The 10,589-nt window shown below is 38.9% G+C and overlaps 2 long non-coding RNA genes across 3 annotated transcripts; both read left to right on the forward strand.

The window, feature by feature from the left end:
- The first annotated feature begins 993 nt into the window (after positions 1 to 993).
- Positions 994 to 10,389, forward strand: LOC106811684. Of its 2 annotated transcripts, XR_001394189.1 has the most exons (4): positions 994 to 1,668; positions 9,396 to 9,563; positions 9,864 to 9,932; positions 10,288 to 10,389. It is a non-coding gene; the product is annotated as an uncharacterized LOC106811684 (long non-coding RNA). The 2 variants fall into 2 exon arrangements; XR_001394188.1 differs by lacking the exons at positions 9,396 to 9,563; positions 9,864 to 9,932; positions 10,288 to 10,389 and adding an exon at positions 2,075 to 2,146 and having other exon boundaries at positions 994 to 1,154; positions 1,242 to 1,668.
- Positions 2,968 to 3,931, forward strand: LOC106811685. The gene is made up of 2 exons (XR_001394190.1): positions 2,968 to 3,053; positions 3,753 to 3,931. It is a non-coding gene; the product is annotated as an uncharacterized LOC106811685 (long non-coding RNA).
- Positions 10,390 to 10,589: the final 200 nt, after the last annotated feature.

Here is a 10,589-nt window from a genome sequence, read left to right on the forward strand (position 1 = left end):
TCCTGTCGTCCGCACTGCATATACATGTACATACACAATTCTGCTAGTTTTTATTTTTATTTTGTTGTATTCAGGTGATGTATCTTTTAGTGAAGATATAGAAAAGACAAAGCAAGTTTCTGATGGAAAGGTACTGGAAGGTGAGTAATAATTTACAGTAGTAACTGCTCATTCAAATCAAGTAGTTCAGATATTTGCTCATGCACAGTAAATTATGTATAAAACGTTCTTATGACCTACACTCATTGATGGGTTATCAGAACTAGTCAACTTGAATAAGTGGCTGCCTTATTAAGGTAATGTATAAATAACTTATACAAACAGTATGATTTCTTGAGTGATCTTTTCCTGTCAAGTGCCCGAAATAGGGATATATATATTTTTATATTCTATTAAGGACAATCTTATTACTGTCATATGGAAGCATGTGTTCCGGTAGTCTTATTAATTAGTCAAGCTACGAAAGAAAAGACCAACACCAGTGTAAAATATAATATCCAGGGCTGAGGATTTGGATCAGTTTGATGCTAAATGCCTCGGTCAAATTTGTTTTACTACTTGATATATAAATGTTAAGAATTGGGTTTGGTATTTTATGTATAATATTAAATATGCAGAAAAAATAATTGATCCTCCACTAGTTTAACAATAAAACTAGAATGTGAATTTCAAAAGTGATCACCCATTGCATATATTGGAGAATGCATCACGCATTACTCTACATGAGAAATCATACGTACAATATTTGCTTTTTAACAGAAGAGGTATCCCTTCCATGTGTTCCAACAAAAGTTAATGCAGCGCCAGAACAGATAAGAGGGGAGAGTAAAAGAATAGAGGACAGGAGTAGTGTGGGTGTTAGCAGGGAGACGCACGCTATTGTAGATGTAGTTCAGGAAGCAGGGACTGGTCCAAATCTAGGAGTGTAGATAGGTATACACTTCGTGGTAGTTCGGGACACCAGGACCGGTCAAAATCTAGAAGTGTAGAAGATAGATTCCAGTGCTTAGCTCAGGGTGGAGGGACATGTCAAAGTCTAGGAGTATAGGAAGGGATATAGTGCATAGTGGTGGTTCAGGGCGGAGGGATAGGTCAAAGTCTGGGAGTATAGGAAGAGATAGAGTGCATAGTGGTCATTCAGGGCGCAGGGACAGGTCAAAGTCTAGGAGTATAGAAAGGGATATAGTGCATAGTGGTGGGTGGTTGGTGGGGTGGTGGGTGGCGCCCTGGCGCAGGGACAGGTCAAAGTCTAGGAGTATAGGAAGGGATATAGTGCATAGTGGTCGTTCAGGGCGCAGGACAGGGTCAAAGTCTAGGAGTATACATGTAGGAAGGGATAGATCGCATAGTGGTGGTTCAGAGCGCGACAGTGTATATAGATTTATAACACCTAGACGCAGGGAGACTCAGAGAAGTTTAGATAGTTTTTTAACATTTAGTGGCTCAGGATGCAGAAACAGCAGTGTAGATAGGGTTAGAACCCCTGCTAGTTCAACCTCACATGCAGGACAAAGAGGGAGGACTATTAGAGGATAGGTGTAGCAAGTCAGGGATTGGAGGGGAGACTCCTGCTCGAAAAAGGTCCAGAGCGGCATCTGAAAGTTCACGGCCTTCAACAAAAAGATTTTGCTCTGCTGACGACAGATACCCCAGCTCTTTCAGAAGCGAGTAAGTAGCATGCATACCTCAAATTCTCTTCGAATAACCCCAGAATAATGGTATCAGAGAGAGAGCCACAATTTCAATTGCCGAGTGTGTTGAGTAAGCAAATTCTTGATTATATTTTTCACATAGCTGAAATCTGAATATGAAAATTGAAATTTTTTTATTCAATAACATCCGAAACACCGTTTTGAGACTTGTACCTTGTTTGTTTTGAGTTCTAACCTTTCCACCGCAAATATTAACATACTCGAGAGAAAAAAAACAGTTGAAAAGGTGTATCTTTGTATATCCATGAATCTTGGCTCAATTGCAAAAAATTGTTTTGTATATTCTAGTAAATAGTAAATTTGTTATCATTTAAGCAGAATATGCATGTAATATATATATATATATATCTTTTGTTCTTCAGAATTCCAGAAAGGTGTGATCAAGCTGCTGCTTTCCATCAGGGACACCATGCTGCTGGACATTGCCCTGATGGTCAGCACCCCACCAACCCCTGTCAACACGGAGGAGGAGTTTGACATACTAGAGGAAAGGTTGGACGATGAGATGGAAAGATCAACCCTAGTAAGTCTTAAAGGATTAACGATCATGTACATGTAATATCTTGGATTTAAATAAACAGAAAGGAGGGTGTATTTTGTATTTATGTATCAAGTAATTCAGACTCTCCAATATTGTATTAGGATTTACATTTATATTTATTTAATGTGAATAGATGCTTTGTACTTTGTTGTACTTTTAGTAGTTGCATGTATTTAATCATAAAACTGATAGTTGTTGAGAACAAAATGGTCTAAACTACTTCTTGATATCAACAGTGTTGTTAAGATTTTTATGCAAGCAATCTTGTCATTTCAGAAAAGGTATTTCAGAAGGCTTGGGGGAGTGGATGCAACAGACATGATAAAAAAGTCCATGTCTGTGTAAGTACAGTCTAACCTGCCTGAGTGACCATCTGAATTTAGCGACTTCCTGTCTTATCTGACCTTGATTTTTCCTCCCAAAGCATTTCACTATATATATTATACCTCAATTAAACGACCCTCTGTCTTATCCGACAAGATCGAGACCTATCATTTGTGTCCGTACTGAACTTAAACACTGTTTGAAGCTTTAAATTTAATTTAATTAAATTAAATTATTTTACCAAATTATTTGCATTTAGTGGTATCTATTTAAAACATTTTAAACATGTACTCTGTCTGCCTATCTTCATCTGTCTTTCTGTCTGTATATCTATTGATTCACACATATCTATCTATCTATCTATCTATATATGTCTATTTTCAGCTCCCTGAGTAATAAGATTATGGCAAGATGAACTGAAGGAAAGTGCGCAAAAATAGCTTTCGCCAAATCGCGGCTGTGTAAAATCATCTGTGGTAAGTGTCATCAGAGAGTATGGGTGGATAAATAATTCTTCAAATGCTACGCTTTTGCTTGTTACAATGTTAGCTCGCCGGGACGGAGTCCTGGAGAGCTAATGCTATACCCCCGGTGTCGTCGTCTGTGGACAGTTGATTAAAGTTTTCAGTTGGTGCAACTTGCAAAGTTTTGAACCTATTCATACTTGAACATAGCTTCCTTGCATGGGCATTTGTCTACCCCACCAACATGCTTACATCATGTGATTTGACCTTGGAAGGGGTCACACGTGAAGAAAACTTTAATCAAACTTAGAAAAACTTTAATACTGCCCATAACTCACAATGTTTTGGAATTTTTATGTGCATGTATATACTGATTGATGCCGTTTATAAATTGTTATATCCCCGCAGCAAGCTACGTTGTCTTCTAACAACTCTTGTTTACTTTTTTCCTCATACATGTATGAAGTAAATGAATTACGTGTATTATTTGACTTGCATTAGGAAGGTATTATACTGTTTTTATATGCAAGTTCCACTGGATGAAGGTCTGAACTTGTTTATAATCAGCTTGCAAACCAGTCATATTAATCATATTAATATAGTATAATTTAAATATTTTTTGTTTTGTGTTTGTCTTTTTAAATTTTATTTTAGTTACCATGTCATTTTGAAATCAAAGGCTTCAAAACATATTTCTCTTATGTTTTCCAGAGATTGTCATCGACTGCCACAGAAATACCAATGAATCCAGAATCATGGTGACATGGCGAAGTATCTGAAGTGCGCCCCGGAACGTCTGGGTGGTGGGGGTCGAAGAAAGAGATAGTAAACAAACGAATTAATTGGAAGAAATTTTTTTTAAATAATTAAAGGAATTATGACTGAACAAATTGTGTTTTTTTTATTTGAAGCTGTCTGAATCCTGCAGTCTGACTTAAGCCAACGCCACTCCTAGCTGGCGATCGATAGAAATGGCCTACCTCCACTGTCCGGCCATGGCCTTCTCGGTCATCATACATATGTATTCTACACTTTCAGGATCCTAACTGCCAATTCAATCTACTGTTTAATAGATCTGTAGTGCACTTCTCTCTCTGTGTAATAACGTAATAATATGATTTATACAACATTCAATGAGGAGTGCTGTGATGAGGAGTGGATGCAACATTGAAACAACGTTGACTAAGGTTGAGTAACCTTTTGGATTTGCAAATACGGTAATCAAGGACGGTAATTCTTGAAACGTCGTAATTCACGTTGAAACAAGGTCGGTGATGCGCGACGTTGAAACAACGTCATGATTTCAACGGTGAAACAACGTCGGTATTTCAATGTTTGAACCAACATCGGTATTTCAACTGTGAATCAACGTCGTATTTCAACGGTGAAACAACGTCGGTATTTCAACGTTGAACCAACGTCGGTATTTCAACTGTGAAACAACGTCGGTATTTCAACGGTGAAACAACGTCGGTATTTCAACGGTGAAACAACGTCGTTATTTTAACGTTGAACCAACGTCGGTATATCAACGTTGATTATATTTTCAAATCCGACAGGTAATCCAACGATAATTCAACGTTGAGGTTCAACGTTAATTCAACGTTGAAACAATGTTGAAATGCCAGCTGGGTCCTATCCATGAAGTACCTCTAGTTGTCGAGGTACGTTGCGTTGTTTGCCATGCAGAAGATCTCCAGTGTCCTGTTCAGCGACATTATCTTCTGGTTCAGGTGGTTACGGTTCGGCTTGAAGCAGGTTAGCAGTCCCGATATGATGAGTTTTCCTTTGGTTTTTTCACTTGCACTCCTTGCTAATTGCAGAAGCCTTGTCTAGCTTCTTCTAATTTCTTATTTAAAGCATCATTTACCCAACATGCATAATTACTGTTCCCGAACTATTTCCCGACTAACTACTCTGTCTAGCCTTTCTTCTATATCCTGTGCCCCAGCCCCTCCAAATGTTAATACACACCTATCCCTCCTTTCTCCATTGTTACTTACTGTCTTTACTGTCTGTCTGACTATTGAGTCGCCCAAAATTAATATTTTTCCACGTTGGTTTCTACTGCTGTCTTCACTGAAGGCCAAGACACACTGGCAGCGACCACAGCCTCAGGCACTTGAAGCGTTTCAATAAAATATATGCTAACTAAATACGAAATCTATTTACTACCAAATTCTTAATGTTTCTATACTCTAGCTCTTTCACCTATTATTGCCGACATGCAGTTTCCTGTAAATTCCGTCCAAATCCTACGTCCACCATATACATTGCCGCGCCATTGCTCTCGCGGCGTGCACTGTTGCATGCTTACACTAATATATATAACAGGTAGAGAAGCGCGATCGCAAAATTCGCTCGACGCTCGCTGGATTTCACACTTTCACAGCACCAATACACATCCAACAGCTTTCATCTTGTTTCTCTTTCAACAACTACAACTTCAACTACGTGTTCACTTGTTATAAAAACATACTGTCTCTGTCGTAACCGAGCTGTGTCACGCGAATCACACAAAGACTGACGAAATTCTCGCGTTCGCGAACCTTGACTAAAGACAAAATCTGGTAGTAAAAATTATTCTGAACCTCTCACCCATCCCCAAATCCCTGTATGTTATTTGCTTCGTAATATAATGCTTATCAGGGTTCTCCTCAGGATGAAATTGAAACAGGGGGAGGGGGGAGGGGAGGGGGAGGAGGAGGGGGAGGGGGAGGGAAAACTAGGGGGTCCGGGGCCTGTCGAGTCACTGGCAGCAAGAACAAGTCCGCACCTGCAGCTACAACACACACGCATCTATTGACTATATATAACAACATATATATAGTTATATATAACTACTGTAGCAACTATAGCTACTATAACAACTATAACTACTATACAACTATATATAACGTTGTTATATATAGTCAATAGATGGCGTGTGTGCTGTAGCTGCAGGTGCGGACTTGTTCTGCTGCCAGTGGGTCGAATGGGTATTCTTGCGAGGTGGCCCCTCAATTGCCAGTAGCAGCAGTGCCTCCAAAGCTGACTCACTCGGCCTGTTCCTCATGTAGCCATTCCCATTAAAAAATATTTTTTTTTTAAACGGGGCGGAAATAATTTAAACGTGGCGCAACGATTGAAACGGGGAGGTGGCGGGAGTTTCCCCAAACGGGGCGGGCGCTCCCCGTTTGCGCAACGTAGGGAGAAGCCTGCTTATATTGATATGCTTATGTCTGTATAGGTCAGAATGGGAGAAGATGCTAGCAAAGGTCAAGTGCTCCATTGTCAACAGTAGCCACCATGAGATGGTTGACTCCTATGTACTCAGGTAACATTTATGCATGTCAGTCAGTCAGGCATTACAGTACAAGCTGATCATAGTCTTGCAAAGCTTTTGAAAAGCTGATTTCCAATACTGTTATACATTGTTTAATAAGGCATACTCTTGCATTAGTTCCATTTTCACCTTCACGGTGACACCATGAGTTCCACACACACGTATATATATATATACATATACATATATATACATATATATATATATATAAGCCAGGGGCCGGTTTCACGAAGCGTACTTAACTTAAGTATGATTAAATCACTAATCATATTTAACTTCCCGTAATTATGATTAGTTAATCATACTCAAAATCTGTTTCACGAAGCGATTTAAGTACATATTTAACTAATCACATAATTAGCCGACATCAACATGAATAGACTGGTACTCGCTCCCTCTCGGCTTAGTTACTCGATGGGAATCGAGTAATCGAGGTGGGAGCGAGTACCAGTCTAAACAAATTACACGGTATTCAATATGGCGGACCAATACGCCAAAAATATCTTCAAGTTCGGTACATGAAAGGAATTAATTTGTAACTATAATGATTGAAGTAGTACAGCAAATCTTAGATAATTTAAATTTCCTTGGGAAAAATTGAAGTAAAATTTCCAATTGGAAAATCTGCAACGTACCTAATATACTAGTACTACCTACTTCTAAGTTCTAGTACTAGCAACTAATTATGATTAGTGGATTTAATCATGCTCCTGAGTAGAATTAAATATTGTGATTAACTTAATCATGATTAAAGTTAATTACGCTTCGTGAAACAGTCACTTTAATTTAAGTACGAGAAGTTAATCATGATTAATGATTTAATCACGATTCAATACTTAAGTACGCTTCGTGAAACCGGCCCCTGATCGAAAGTCCTGCCGCCATCTTGAAACATCATCAGGTAAAAGGACAAGGTGGATAAACAAATGCTGCTGGAAGCGGGGGCTTAGTACCACTAGTACTACTACGGTCCAGCGACAGGGACAAAGTAAGAACTTGCTGCCAGGGCATATATAGCAAATGACTTGAAACTATGTATTCTACCTCCCTCTGAAGAAGTTTCCAAACAGAAGGATGGGCATATTAAAAAGCTTCTAAAGACCGGGTGATGGTGATATGCCCCATCCTGACTAATCACCAGCATCTACTGTATCAGCATGAACAAGCTTATCCTTCTGCCGAGTAGAATGCTTAGAACTTTGAAAACACAGTTTCGTTTTTGCATATGATGGACAAGGTGGGGGGAACATGTTTCACCCGTGTTTTATAGGTAGTTGACACAACTTCAGAAGATCTAAGAGTAGCCTAAGACGGAGAGCTCACTTGGCTTGTGGGGTGTTGAATCCTTCATCTTCATCACAACCACCAGAACGGAAATCGACACTTGCACTTGTATTGGCTCTTTTCGATAGTACAGAAATGCGTTTTTTTAGCTCGTCCCACATTGGTTTTGTATGTAAATCGTGAATAACATTCATGAGCGATGATAACCGTATGACAAGTTAACATCACTGAACTGGACTAACCACACTCCACAGGTCATGAAGTTTATCTGCCACTCGTTTTTCCTCCCCATGAAGATCTATCTATGCTAGTGCACACTCGCAAACCTTCTCCCAGATTTTCTGAGAAAAAGAATTGACACTGGAGTGTTGACACTGGCTGCAGAGATAAATTAAACAAATTGACGATGTACTAGAATGTTGTTCATGCATAGCAGCCATTATGTCATTTGTAGTAGGACCGGGGAGAGGACGAGCGGAGAATCTGATTGGTCGAGACAACTCACGCTTTTACTAGATTTGTCAAAACAATTCACAATTTTACTAGATTCAGAGGCATAATTGAGCTATCCTTTCAAGGTGCCAATAAATGGATTCGTGTTCTGTGATCTTTAGAGTATATATATCCGTTGAAATTAAGTACTCCCTTGATTAAAGGTCACAGGCAAAGTGGAATTTAACGCATTAATGACGTAACAATTACTTACATGTGTTTATAATTGGTGGTTACTCTGCCTCAACAGTTGATTAAAACATAATAAAACATTATTTTAAGTTTAACTTTCGACCTTGTGAATTCCACTGGAGCTTCGTGTGCTTCCGTGAGAAATCCGAATTTAAACAGGATATGACGTCAGGAATGACATTCCGGTTGACTTTCCTACTGCTTTACAGTACAATCGCCGTGTTGAAAATGGTATACTGTTGTGCTGTAGGGTGTCGTAATGGGTCTGGGGCAGGAAAAGAAGCAAAGAGTTTTCACAGATTGCCAACAGAAAATAAAATAAAGGATGTCTGGCTTGCAAAAATCAGCAGAAAGGGCTGGGTGCCCACGAAACACACGAGGCTATGTGGGGACCATTTCGCACCAGAGTGCTTTTTTGTGCCACACAATATAGCAGCTTGTGTTGGATGGCAAGGTCGAAGCAGCAAGCTAAAACCTGATGCCNAGGGGAGGACTATTAGAGGATAGGTGTAGCAAGTCAGGGATTGGAGGGGAGACTCCTGCTCGAAAAAGGTCCAGAGCGGCATCTGAAAGTTCACGGCCTTCAACAAAAAGATTTTGCTCTGCTGACGACAGATACCCTCTTCCAGAAGCGAGTAAGTAGCATGCATACCTCAAATTCTCCTCGAATAACCCCAGAATTGGTATCAGAGAGAGAGCCACAATTTCAATTGCCTGTGTATGTGCCGAGTGTGTTGAGTAAGCAAATTCTTGATTATATTTTTCACATAACTGAAATCCGAATATGAAAATGGAAAAATTTTTATTCGTGCAATAACATCCGAAACACCGTTTTGAGACTTGTCCCTTGTTTGTTTTGAGTTCTAACCTTTCCACCGCAAATATTAACATACTCGAGAAAAAAAAACAGTTGAAATTAAAATGTGTATCTTTATAATATATCCATGAATCTTGGTTCAATTGCAACAAAATTGTTTTGTATATTCTAGTAAATAGTAAATTTGTTATAATTTAAGCAGAATATACATGTAATATATATATATATATCTTTTGTTCTTCAGAATTCCAGAAAGGTGTGATCAAGCTGCTGCTTTCCATCAGGGACACCATGCTGCTGGCCATTGCCCCTGATGGATCATCAACCCCACCAACCCCTGTCGACACAGTGGAGGAGTTTGACATACTAGAGGAAAGGTTGGCCGGACGATGAGATGGAAAGAGCAACCCTAGTAAGTCTTAAAGGATGAACGATCATGTACATGTAATATCTTGGATTTGAATAAACAGAAAAGAGGGTGTATTGGTATTTATGTATCAAGTAAGTCAGACTCTCCAATATTAATTGTATTACGATTTACATTTATATTTATTTAATGTGAATAGATGCTTTGTACTTTTTTGTAATTTTAGTAGTTGCATGTATTTAATCATAAAACTGATAGTTGTTGAGAACAAAATGGTCTAAACTAGCTACTTCTTGATATCACAGTGTTGTTAAGATTTTTATGAAAGTAATCTTGTCATTTCAGAAAAGGGATTTCAGAAGGCTTGGGGGAGTGGATGCAACAGACATGAGAAAAAAGTCCATGTCTGCCTAAGTACAGTCTAACCTGCCTGAGTGCATGACCCTCTGAATTTAACGACTTCCTGTCTTACCTGACCTTGATTTTTCCTCCCAAAGCATTTCACTATATATTATACTTCAATTAAATGACCCTCTGTCTTATCCGACAAGCGATCTATCATTTTGTGTCCGTACTGAACTTAAACACTGTTTTAAGCTTTAAATTTTATTAAATTAAATAAAATAATTTTACCAAATTTGCATTTAGTGGTATCTATTTAAAACATTTTAAACATGTACTTTGTCTGCCTATCTTCATCTGTCTTTCTGTCTGTATCTCTATTGATTCACATATAACTATCTATCTATCTATATATGTCTATTTTCAGCTCCCTGAGTAATAAGATTATGGCAAAGATGAATCTGAAGGAAAAGTGCGCAAAAATAGCTTTCGCCAAATCGCGGCTGTGTAAAACCATTTGTGGTAAGTGTCATCGGAGAGTATGGGTGGATAAATAATTCTTCAAATTGCTACGCTTTTGCTTGTTAGCTCGCCGGGACGGAGTCCTGGAGAGCTAATGCTATACCCCCGGTGTCGTCGTCTGTGGACAGTTGATTAAAGTTTTCAGTTGGTGCAACTTGCAAAGTTTTGAACCTATTCATACTTGGAACATAGCTTCCTTGCATGGGC

The sequence above is a fragment of the Priapulus caudatus genome, unplaced genomic scaffold (genome assembly GCF_000485595.1).
Source record: "Priapulus caudatus unplaced genomic scaffold, Priapulus_caudatus-5.0.1 Scaffold563, whole genome shotgun sequence".
NCBI classification, from domain to species: Eukaryota; Metazoa; Priapulida; class Priapulimorpha; order Priapulimorphida; family Priapulidae; genus Priapulus; species Priapulus caudatus.